Below are 13,526 nucleotides of genomic sequence, written 5' to 3' on the forward strand. Positions count from 1 at the left end.
TATCCCATGAGGTTTTGATTCATCTATACCTGGCACAGTGACCCTCGGGGAGCTGATATTATAAAACCTACTGAAATAGTAGAGCATGGGCTACGACCACTGTAGACTATTCTGCCAGGTGCACTTCTCATGAGAAACGTAATAATGAAGCACCTCGTGTTTATATCTCACTCTCTTCCGCAATCAGTTAGTGTAGCGGGTTTCAAAGAGCATAATCAGCCCCTTGCTGAACTGATAAAAGGACATTCCTAAATCTACAAACCTGAGGAATGCATTTAGGACCCCTGGTGACCCCCCTGCCATTCAGATCCCTGTAAGCTCAGTCTAAATCTTTCCACAAACCTCTCTCTTACCATCTTACCTTCAATAGGTTACAGAGTCACTGGATTACTGGGTGAGGAGAAAAGTGTCCCCTGAGAAAATAGCCAAGGTCCTGCTGAGACATGTGTGCCTTCTCACATACCACCACCTCATTTGGCAAATTGACAAAGGAATTTATTTCCTCCACTAAACCTGCTGATTGTAAATTTTAATGTTAATGGAAACTGTACTTCTGGGAACAGGGCAACCAAAAATCCTAATTGAATATTTCAGTAAATCCATGATGGTCATGAGGAAAATAAATAATTTCTGACATGTTAAACCCAGATCTCTCAGAGTACAAAATGTATTGTAGCTTGTTATATTTCTTCAATATTTTATCTGTGGACAGACTGTGACTAACTACGGTATGCAGCAAACTACATTTCATAATTTTATCCTATGACTCATTCTCTCAACAAGATGGTTGCCTCTAGACAAATGAAATGGTTTTGAATTCAAGCAAACAGAAGCTTCACAGCTTCCAAGCAACACCACATTATGCTGAGCATAAAGCAAACAAGTTCCTTTTCTAGGAGTCCTCCAACGAATAGAGGCTGCCTTGAAGGGCATCCTTAGAGGCACTCGAGAAACTGCATGGCCATCCGTTCTGGAGATGCAGAAGAAATTACTGCATGCAAATAGAGGGTCACACTAGACAACTTCCAAGTTGGCTTCTAATCCTAAATCTGCTATGAAAGATTATGTAGATTACAATCAATATAAGTGCCATTTAAAATTTCTCTTCTTCAAAATAAATATCTACATCAACTTAGAAGGAAACAAATTATATTAGTCAACCCAAGTAAAAGGGGCAGTAATTTGAAAGAAATCCTAAAACAAGATTCACTTAAGAAGAGAAATAATGAGAATATTCCTGACATGCAAAGATCTGTTTCCTAAGGAAGAAATGGCAATTCTCCTCAGGAAACACTGGCATTGAGGTTTCCTGCTCTTTAAAAATAACATAAATGTGTAGGAGTCTTTTTTCTTTATGAAACTAATGTTTTATTGTTAGATCTTCTTGGAGAAATATAATTTTTTATGATTTTAACTGGCATCTGAAATCTATTTTGGGGGCTTAACAAGAGAAGCAACACTACCATCCTGTGGCAAAAGAGATTAAATTTATTTTTAAAAAAGGAATAGTTCCAGTCAGAGATGAAATTTAAATCCCCAAATGAAAGTTCTAACCAAATGCATATTCATTCTTTTAGCATTAGCATAGCATTTCTGTCTTTCATTAAAAAATCTGCAACTTATCCAATTTTTTGTAATTAAGGCAAAATTAATATGAAAAAGGAAACTGTTTAAGTTAGAATGTTAATAGTGGCTTCCTGTTTCCTTGTGCCTAATCAGTAAAACAAAAGAAAATATTTGAAGGCCCATAACAGTATCAGTGACTTTACTACAATAATGCAAGTCATATATACATAAATAAAGAACTCTAAAAAGATAATCAAGCAAAGAACAAAAGCTAGATTGTTTAATATTACCTTATATTTGAAGTACTTTTGCATGAATTATCCTAGTTGATCCTAACAACAACCCTCTGATGTCATTATTAACATCCCCATTTTACTCTTGAGGAAACTAAGATCCAAAGATAAAAGTTTACTCCCAATTAGTTCACTCAGCCAGAAGGTGAGATCAGCTCACTTGTCTGTCAAGATTCTCATGACGAATGAAGGAAAAATTGGCCCTTTTCTTCTGCAACCCTGCTAATACTTTGCAACTAACTTCTAAGAGCTTACTGCAGTGCATTGTAATCGTGTACTTTCTCCCTCAGTTGGAAGTACGATACTTGAACTTGGTGCTATTCATTCAGTAAATATTATCTAACTTCATCTACTCTGAATGAATGCCCTGCAGTAGCATTTCAAATACAGACTTCTCTGCATCAGTGGTTCTCAAAGTGTGGATCCTGTGGCAGCAGCTGCAAGCATCACTTGGGAACATGTTAGATATGCAAATGTTAGGCCTCTCTCAGGACCTATTAAATCAGATAATCTGGGGATGGGGCCCAGCAATCTAGGTGAAAAAGTCCTCCAGGTGATTCCAATGCACCCTCAAGCTTGAGAGCCGCTGCGCTACCCAGATCACCAAGGCGGCTACAGCTGTGTGTAGCCCAGCGCTGCCTGCAGGATGGAGGCTCTCATTTTGCCAGCCCCTAGGGGCATAGACAGCTGACAGTTCTCAGCTGAGTCCTTCTCAGAGCACAACCCACAGAGAAAAGAGTGTCCCCTTACCCAAGGTCACACTTGAACATCACCTCACCCAGGAAGCCTTCCTTAAAAAATATGTTCTCAACGTGGGTTGAGGGTCCCTGCTGTGTGTTCCCATGGCACTCTGTTGATTATTCCATCATAGAACTGTGCCTGGCACATAAATGGCACTTGGCAATAAAGAATTATTTAATGAATATTACCTGTCAAAATATAAGTTGTCTATTGAAGTCTCTATTAATGATCTTCCTGTCTGGGCTGTATGCTCCTTGAAGGCAGAGACAATACTTCGTTTATACACTAATGTACAGCTCCTGGCACACTATCAGACTGATCAATGCTGCATGAACACTTGTTGAATTAATAAACATTCTATTTTCTGTGGATTCAAAGATGAATAAAATATGGACCTATCAATGAGGAGTCCACACTCTAGTTGAAAAAAGAGATATGTGAATAGATAAATCATGGTGCCACCTGCTACCGGTTACAAAAGAGCCATGAACCAAGTGCCTTGCCCTACACCAGGCATAATCCCATCTCCTTTCCATTTATTTCAACCTTTTCTTTTACAGCTCAGCCAAAGAAGACAGGTCTCTCCCTGCCCTAAATTCCTATAATATGTGCTCTCTGCTTCACACATTTGACCTGGACAATATGTATATTGCTTAGCAGTGTTTAACACATATGCCCTGCCTACCCATAGAAGTTAAAAACTTACATCAGAAAATATGTTTTTCTATCTCCAATGCCTATCTCAATAACTCAACAACTGTCATACAGTTTTCAATTTAGTAGGTGTTGTCTATGGAGATTAAAAAGAAATCATCCCCACTTAGGGTTCTCTGTCAAATAGATTCTGAACAGAGATTTGCACACAGAAGAGCAACTGAGGAGTGTTTGCCTGGAACAACACCTGTAACTGGGTCTCTCTGCTGTCGCAGCAGAGGACTCAGCACATCCTACAAGGAGCTGTGGAGCCAGGATGGCCCTTCAGTGCTGTCCCACAGTGAAATCTGAGATTTTGTGTCCCCACATCAACCACTAGATGCAGGCTGTCCCCACGAAGGGGCATAACCTTGGGCAAGACAACTCCCTTCTGCAAAGGATAATTCTTAGAGAGGGAGTACCTGTGAACCATCATCAGACAGTACTCACAACAGCTGGGGGAAGGAGAATTGTGGTCCTATAGAGGGATCTAGGCAGGTCACCTCTGCAACACTACTGTACTGATCAATTCTTTAGTTGTGAGAACGAATTATACATGTGGAGAGACATATTCACTGTTATTTGTACTTTGCTTACTGCTTGACGTATTGGATTCACATCTCCATTAGACAAATTTTGAAAACCAATTTGTCTCAATAATTTAAATAGTAACCACACTCAATAAATTCCTTTATAAAGCAATTTAAACTGCTGTTATTATAGCTGGGTCTCCAAATACTTTCCTTTAAACAACAAACATGCACAGACTCAAAGATTCTAAACTCAGCTTTGCAAGATATGCCTAACTTGATCTAAAACATCAACGGCACAGATATAAATTATTTCTTTATTATTCTCATACTTTTCAGAGTTATTGCTTTATTTATATTGAAAGTTTCCTAAGATTTCTGAATTATTTTCATTCCTTCATAAAAATCCAGGTTGCAGAATCTGGTTGGGACATAAGACCTGGTAGCTTATGTATAAATAATTCAAAAATGCCATGGTCATTAGATTGAGCCCATTCTAATGTGAAGATTTACATGTCACAACATCAATTTTTAATGTTTCTGTCATTTGGTTTTAATTTTTTGAAATTTGGTATCTTTCCCAAAATGATCTGTTCTAATTTTGCATAGCTTACAATTCCTAACTCATTGTCCTTTTGTTATGATTATCAGTACAAAATACATTTTCTATTTTTTAATACCTGAATTTACTATTAGTGTTTTATTATAATTACCAGAGACATTTAGAGGACTCATCTTTACAGGCCATAAGGAACTGAGTGTTGTAGTTAGCTCTCCTAGTCAGGACACTTGTCATTTTGGAACACCATATTGAAATTTCTTTACAAAACTGAGCCTTCAACCCATGAACATGGTATATCTTTTTATATATTTAGGTCCTATTTAATAATGTATTTCAATAAGGTGTTCTGGTTTTTCTCCACAGTAATCCAACTCTTTATTATATTCAAAAAACATCGTGTTGCTTTTGCAAGTGATACCTTCTTAAATTACGTAAGATTAGTTTTGATGGGATATAAAAATAAAATTGACTTCAATATCAATATTATATATTACAGCCTTGAAAAACTCTCATTAATTTTAATACTTTGTGGGTTACTTTTGGTTTTTCAAGTAGACAATTACATTGGCTGAAAATAATTTTGTTTTTTCTATGTATTCCAAATTTCTTTTTTTTTGGTCGTACCACAAGGCTTATGGTGGGATTTTTAGTTCCCTGGCCAGGGATTGAACCTGGGCTCTCAGCAGTGAAAGTGCTGAGTCCTAACCACTGGACCACCAGGTAATTCCCAGATGTTATTCTTTTAATTGACTTATTGAAAAGGCTGGTAACTAGAAAAATGTTGAATTAAAGAGGTGATATCAGGAATCCAAGTCTTCTTTCTGATTTTTGAGGATATACTCTTAGGAGTGATGTTTCATGTGAATTTTTGTGTATATCTTTATCAGCCTAGGCAGTTCTCTTCTACAATTTGCTTTCTAAGAGGTTTTTTTCTTAATATTGAATTAGTGAATTTTCCATTATATTCTTGAGATGATTGTATCATTCTTGCCCTTTAAATTATTAGCATGAAATACATTGATTTTTCTAAATCTGAACAAATGCTTATTCCTAGAATAAATCTAATCTCATAATAATGCATTAGCTTTTAATGAATTATATTCACTAATATTTATGTTTTGTGTGTTTCTGTGTGAAATAGGTCTATAATTTTTTTCCCCTTTTCTTTTCCCCCCATTTTGTTTTGGTATCAAGGCCTTACTAGCCTCACAAAATGAGTTAAAAATTGTTAGTATTTCCCAGTATAATGGTATATTTGTCAGTTCTCTCGTAGCTGTGCCAATTGTTTTCACGTATATTTAAAACTAGATATTAGGTGCATGCAAGTTTAGAATTTAATATTTTCATAAGGAAGAGAAATTTTTTATCAAGGCACACTGGTTATTTTTCCCTAGTAAGCCCTTGTTGTAAATTCCACCTTGTCTGACATTTAAGTAGCAGGCAGTTTATATGAAAGCTTTTTGGTGTGGCATCAACATACAATACACATGAAATTCCAAAGTAAAGGGTACATCAAGTCTAGATTTTCAAATGATGGATCTGACAACTGGTTCACATATTTAAAAACTATTTGCTCACAATAAGGATAAAATATATCAAAAGTAACCAATAGGTAGGATTTAACAAGGACGATTTTGAAGTTACTCATTGTACTGCTAGGAGTCAACCCTCCCACTATCACCACAGGCAGAAAAACAACGTTAGAAACAATTCTCCATGTATCTTTCCTAGGTGTCTAGGCATTAACAGTCCATTTGTTCCATGACTATTTTTTTATGAATGTTTGCAAGGGGCCTTGGCAGGATAGAAACAATGACTCACTCTGCAGCATATTTTTTTACATTAATGTATAATAAAGATATAGAAATCTCCTCTCATGGAGATATTACAAGGTAATATAGATGTCTCCCTCTTCTCCCCAGCGAGATTTGTTTATAGTCCAGGGTAATAAAAATAACCTCTAGCAAAGAGGATGGGTAGATTTACCATCAGCCTCTTATAAGATTTTGTAAGATCAGTACTCCTCAGCTTTGACACAGATCCACTGTGGGCACAGAATCCACCTAGATCTACTTCCAGATCACTTTCTGGGACTTGGAGGAAAAGGGAAACTGATGTGAATGTGGAACGTATGCTGCCTGCTGTGCTGTAAATAATAAACTCTAAATCTATGTGGGCTCGCTATCTCCTGATCAGCCAAAACTATTGAAGACAAGCTAGCATGTCACTATGCTTCTGTTTCAGAGCTGCCTGAGAGGAACTTAATGTCTGATAAAGGAGTTTGCAGAAGCTTTAGTAACTTGTCTCTTACAAAGGTATCAATACTTGAATCCCAAGGATAAGACATGAAATTTGTGGTTAGAATGTTAGTATGGGATCATTTTTCAGGGTCCCTAGTCAAGAGAGCTTATTGCTAGGATAAGATGACCCTAATAGAAAGGAAATGTGGAACGTATTGTCAGGGGCACATGATGAAAGGGCATCATCTGAAGAACCACTGCCCACTAAGAAAGTTGTAGTTCAATGGGCAAAGCAAGTAAGTTTCCACAGAAACCATGACAGGGTCCCACAAGAGAAACACTGGTCTGAATATCAGTCAAGTCTATAGAACCAATTTATGATAAAATCAAATAAAAATTTTTATATACCCTTACTTTTCCAACTCCAATACCATTTTCACAAAAACTATTCAATTACAACTAAATATTTAAATGAATATGAAAGTGTTCATTAATGTTTGGAAGGGAATCTGCTTTGCAACTTAATATAATTTTTAATTTATTTTCTAAGAGTAAATATAAAAATTAAAGGGACTAGAATTCTCACTAAGTAGAAGGGAAAGGATTAATCCACTTCAAACCACTGAGCATGTTTAAAAAAAAAAATAGGTGATGACAAAAGTAAAGTTGGTTTCATGATTAAACCCCATAAATCCTGGGCTTCCCTGGTGGTGCAGTGGTTGAGAGTCCGCCTGCTGATGCAGGGGACACGGGTTCATGCCCCGGTCCGGGAGGATCCCACATGCCACGGAGCGGCTAGGCCCGTGAGCCATGGCCGCTGAGCCTGCGCATCCGGAGCCTGTGCTCCGCAACAGGAGAGGCCACAATGGTGAGAGGTCCGCATACCGCAAAAAACAAAAACAAAAACAAAAACAAAAAAACCCATAAATCCTGATTTTTCAATACAGACAGTACATTAACAAGAGTTAAACTAGCTTCCTTTTACTTTGCATTTGCCTACTATAACTTTTCCTAATCTTTTTTTAACCCTAGTTTGAAAATTTTTGTCTTTTACCTAACTGAATCCATTTACATATATTGTTTTGTAATTTTTTTTTCTTATTTTTCTATGTGATTTTATTTCTTCTTTCTTATGTTCTTTCAAATTGATTGTTTTCTTCAATTTTTGGGTTTTCACTCATTCCATTTTTTCCCTGTTTTGAAGTTAAGTTAATCACTCCACTTTATTCATTTTAATAGTAACTTTAGAAATTTTAACAACAAAATCTAGAATTTAAGAAAAAAAGCATATAAGTTTAAAACCTCAAATAACATTTATTGAGTGCTTACTAAATGCCAGGCATTGTGTTAAACACTTTTATACAGATCATCTTATTTAACCCTCTCAACAATCATGTGAACCCACTATTATTATCCCTTCCTACCAGATGCGGATATTGAGGCTTAATAAAAGGTAAATTACCTGCCTAAGATTATCTCATAAGCAGCAGAGCAGGAAATCAAACCCAAGTTTTTCTGGAGCTCTTATGTATTTTGCTTTCCATTTAACCCTCACTCTCCATCTCACAAAAGGCTGTGAGAGAAGAATTATTGTCTCCATATAAGTTTAACAAATTTCCAGTCAATTTACTGTTATTTTTTTATTGCTAGTATGTATGTGTGTGTACTTGCATATAAAAAAATTGACTATATGCCATAGTATCAAGTATGATGCCTTGAGCATAGTTAGGGTTGAGTAAATACAAGTTAACTGATTTTGTGCTGTGTTGTTTCGTGACATCATCTTACACCACATGCAGGGTCAGATTCTACTTCTTCATGCCCCCAGAGTGCGCAATGCATAGTGTGTACTCCAGGAATCTTATCCACAGTGTATGTTTGTTACTTAATCTATTTCTATGTTTGTGATTCGGCTATGACTCTTTCAGTTCTCACCCAGATATTTTGTCTGCTATGACTTTTATTTTAATTTTTTTTTTATTGGAGTATAGTTGCTTTGTGTCAGTTTCTGCTGTATAGCAAAGTGAATCAGCCATATTTATACATATATCCCCTCTTTTTTGGATTTCCTTCCCATTTAGGTCACCACAGAGAACCAAGTAGAGTTCCCTGTGCTATTCAGTAGGTTCTCATTAGTTATCTATTTTATGCATAGTAGTGTATATATGTCAATCCCAATCTCCCAATTCATCCCCCTCCCACCACCTTTCCCCCTTGGTCCATAGGTTTGTTCTCTACATCTGTGTCTCTACTTCTGCTTTGCAAATAAGATTGTCTTTACCATTTTTCTAGATTCCACATATATGTTTTAATATATGATATTTGTTTTTCTCTTTGTGACTTACTTCACTCTGTATGACAGATACTAGGTCCATCCACGTCTCTGCAAATGACACAATTCCATTCCTTTTTATGGTGGAGTAATATTCCATTGTATATATGTACCACATCTTCTTTATCCATTCCTCTGTTAATGGACATTTAGGTTGCTTCCATGTCCTGGCTAATGTAAATAGTGCTGCAATGAACACTGGGGTGCATGTATCTTTTTGAATTATGTTTTTCTCTGGGTACATGCCCAGTAGTGGGATTGCTGGGTCATGTGGTAGTTCTATTCTTAGTTATTTAAGGAAGCTCCATACTGTTCTCCATAGTGGCTGTATTAATTTATGTTCCCACCAACAGTGTAAGAGGATTCCCTTTTCTCCAAACCCTGTCCAGCATTTATTGTTTGTAGATTTTTTGATGATGGCCATTCTGACCGGTGTGAGGTGACACCTCATTGTATCAATAGTTTTGATTTGCATTTCTCTAATAATTAGTGATGTTGAGCATTTTCATGTGTTTTTTGGCCATCTGTATGTCTTCTTTGGAGAAATGTCTATTTAGGTCTTCTGCCTGGCATTTAGTAAGCACTCAGTAAATATTAGCTAATTCAATATATTCATTTAAAGTGCCCAGCACAGGCCTGATTTATGTAATTTTTAAACACATTATGTCTTATTCTTTTTTCCCTGTCAACAAGAAATATTGTTATTAATAAGAAATAACATGCACAGCTATTTTATACAGAATGGATAAACAACAAAGTCCTACTGTATAGCACAGGGAACTATATTCAATATCTTGTGATAAAGCATAATGGAAAAGAACATGAAAAAGAATGTATATTTATAACTGAATCACTTTGCTATACAGTAGAAATTAACACATTATAAATCAACTATAACTCAACAAAATTAAACAAAAAAAACCTTAATTAAAATAATTTCTTTTGACTTCCATTCTATTGTCCAGAAGCTTAGTCCTTTTTTTAAATGTTCTATAATTTCATCTTTTTATAACCTTAGATGTTAATACATTTACTCACACGGTTATCATTTTCTTCTCTCACTATTTCAAACCACCTTGTCATTATTTTTCTTATAATTGAAATATCTTTCAAAGATTCTTTAGTGAGAGCTTGATAACAGTAAGTCTTCTCTCTCTCTCACTTCTTTTGTATGCCTGAAAATTCCATTAAGACAATTATTTTCTCTCCAATCTTTAAACATTTTATTCTAATGCCTTATGGCTTCCCTTGCTGCAACTGAGAAATTAGTTGTCAGGCCAGCTACAGTTTTTTTGTAAGTAATCATTCTTCTTCTCTTTGGCTGCTTTAAAGATTTTTCTTTTGTTTTAAAAAATTAGAACTCTGATTAGATACAATTAGACCCTCTCAATCTAGTCACCATATTTCTTAATTTCTCTTCTTTACTATCCACCATTTCTTAGTCTCTTTTTGTTTCATTCTTTAATTTCTTCAGATTTATCTTCCAGTCCTCTAAGCTATTTAACTATCCACTTTATTTCTAATATCTAATTCTCCATTTAATGAAGTTTCTGAAACTTTTTTTCAAATATGACTAATAATTTTTATAGTTTCTTGTTTTTGTAAGTTCAAAAATATTTGTTCTACTTATATTTGAAGAATATTTGGGCAGATATATAAGTCTAGAATAACAATATTCCAGTATTGGATGTTATGGTGAAATCTGTGGCCAGCTTGATATATTTTGTACTTGAATAACTTAATCTCTTTGTGTGTATACACAAAATATTTTGTGTTTATCATTGGCATACATTAAATGTGAAAGAAAATATAAAACACTTTTTTCTTCATTAAAAATGTGTAAAATAACTGTAAACAAAAATTATATCAACACATTATGGAGTTATGACCTATGTAGAAGTAAAATATATGACCAAAATAGCACAAATGATGGGAGGTGGAATGGAAGTACACTGTTGTAAAGTTTTTACACTATTTATAAAGTGGTCTAATATTACTTAAAGAAAAATGTGATAAATTAAAGATGCATATTTTAAAGTCTAGATCAGCTACAAAAAAGTATACAGCTGATAACGTACTAATGGAGACAAAATAGAATATTTATTAAAATGCACAATCTAAATAAAGACAGAAATGAAGAAAAAGAACACAGATAGGAAATAAAAAGCAGAAAGCAGACTTAAATCCAAATATATTGAAAATTACATTAAATATAAAGAGTCTAGACATGCCGATTAGAATGCAGAGACTGTCACAATGATTAAAATCCTGATAGGAATTTTTCTGTAACAATTTCCCTTGGGATATGGTATGACTTTTTTAATTTATTGATTTCAACCTTTTCATTTCAGAAGATTTCTTGAACCATATTTTTCAATCTTTTTAGTTCTGTTCTTCAGTCAAAATAATTATGGGTAACTGGAATCTCCTTTGTCTCTCTTCCATGCATATAAATTTCTCTCCAATCCTGGGCCCCTTCTGTTATGGTGTGCCTAAGCCCCACACACCACAGCCCCCAGGGACTTTTCCAGCCCTGTGGGTCCTAAGCATAGGCTCTGTCCACCTCCCAAACCACCCACTGCCTAATACCGCCCTCCACAACCAAGGCCTTTTCCACCTTTTTTTTTTTTCTTCTCCTCTTTTTTACTATTGTGGTTATGTTTTACTCTCTGGTTGTTGTTTCATCTATATTTTTACTGTAATAGTCTTTCCAACATACCTGTCACTTTCCTAGTCTAATTTGATTTTTATTCTTTGTTATTGCTCTCCTTTTATTTTATATATATTTTGCCACCCGCCACAGCTTGCAGGATCTTGGTACATGAGCTGGGGGTCAAGCTGAAGCTCCTGCAGTAGGAGCTGCAACTCCAAACTACTGGAATAACAGAGAAACACAGACTCCAGGGAATATTCATCAGACTGAGGTCCCCCAGAGGTCCTCATCTTGGTACCAGAGCCAGCTCTACCCAACAGCCTACAGACTCCAGTGATGGATGCCTAAGGCCAAACAACCAGTGAGACAGGAACACAATCCCACTCATCAAAATAAATAAATTTAAAAAATGAAAGGGCAAAACAATGCGGCACAGATGAAGGACCAAGATAAAAACCAACAAGAATAAATAAATGAAGAGGAAATAGGCAATCTACCTGAAGAAGAATTCAGAGTAATGACAGTAAAGGTGATCCATAAACTAGGAAATAGAATGGAGACATGGACTGAGAAAATATAAGAAATGTTTAACAAAGATCTAGAAGAACTAAAGAACAAACAAACAGAGATGAGCAACACAATAACTGAAATGAAAAATACACTAAAAGGAATCAATAACAGAATAACTGAGGCAGAAGAACGAATAACCGAGCTGGAAGAAAAAATGGTGGAAATAACTGCCGAGGAGAAGAATAAAGAAAAAAGAATGAAAAGAATTGAAGGCAATCTCAGAGACTTCTGGGACAAGAATAAATTCACCGATATTCAAATTATAGCGGTCCCAAAAGAAGAAGAGAAAAAGAAAGGGTCTGAGAAAATATTTGAAGACATTATAGTGGAAAACTCCCCTAACATGGGAAAGGAAATAATCACCCAAGTCCAGGAAGCACAGAGAGTCCCATACAAGATAAACTGTAGGAGAAACACACCAAGGCACATATTAATCAAACAACCAAAAATTAAATTCAAAGAAAAAATATTAAAAGCAGCAAGGGAAAAACAAATATTAACATACAAAGGATTTGCCAGAAGGTATCAACTGATTTTTCAGCAGCAACTCTGCAGGCCAGAAGGGAGTGGCAGGATATACTTAAAGTGATGAAAGAGGAAAACCTATAACCAAGATTACTCTACTCAGCAAGGATCTCATTCAGACTCAACAGAGAAATCAAAAGCTTTTCAGACAAGCAAAAGCTAAAAGAATTCAGCACCACCAAACCAGCTTTACAGCAAATGCTAAAGAAATTTCTCTAGGTGGGAACACAAGAGAAGAAAAAGACACACAAAAACAAACCCCAAACAAACCCAAAACACAAAAACAAAAACAAAACAATTAAGAAAATGGTAATAAGAACACATATATTGATAATAACCTTGAATGTAAACAGATTAAATGTCCCAACCAAAAGACACACACTGGCTGAGTGCATACAAAAACAAGACCCATCTATATGCTGTATACAAGAGACCCACTTCAGACCTAGGGACACATACAGACTGAAAGTGAAGGGATGGAAAAAGATATTCCATGCAAATGGAAATCAAAAGAAAGTTGGAGTAGCAATACTCGTATCAGATAAAATACACTTTAAAATAAAGACTGTAACAAGAGATAAGTAAAGACACTATATAATGATCAAGGGATCAATCCAAGAAGAAGATAAAACAATTATAAATGTTTAAACACTCAACATACGAGCACCTCAATACATAAAGCAAATGCCATGAAAACGGAAATCAACAGTAACACAATAATAGTAGGGGACTTTAATACCCCACTTACACTAATGAAAATATCATCCAAACAGAAAACAATTAAGGAAACACAAGCTTGAAATGGCACAACAGACCAGATA

The 13,526-nt window shown here is 35.5% G+C and overlaps 1 long non-coding RNA gene and 1 other non-coding gene across 3 annotated transcripts in view; both read right to left on the reverse strand.

Annotated features, from left to right (window-relative positions):
* Positions 1–13,526, reverse strand: part of LOC117313957 (uncharacterized) — a 391,794-nt gene that overhangs the window by 333,593 nt on the left and 44,675 nt on the right. The gene's annotated exons all lie outside the window — the stretch shown is intronic.
* Positions 5,036–5,108, reverse strand: TRNAE-UUC (transfer RNA glutamic acid (anticodon UUC)). Its single transcript has one exon. It is a non-coding gene; the product is annotated as a tRNA-Glu (tRNA).

Source organism: Tursiops truncatus, chromosome 1 (genome assembly GCF_011762595.2).
Source record: "Tursiops truncatus isolate mTurTru1 chromosome 1, mTurTru1.mat.Y, whole genome shotgun sequence".
In the NCBI taxonomy this organism is placed as follows: domain Eukaryota; kingdom Metazoa; phylum Chordata; class Mammalia; order Artiodactyla; family Delphinidae; genus Tursiops; species Tursiops truncatus.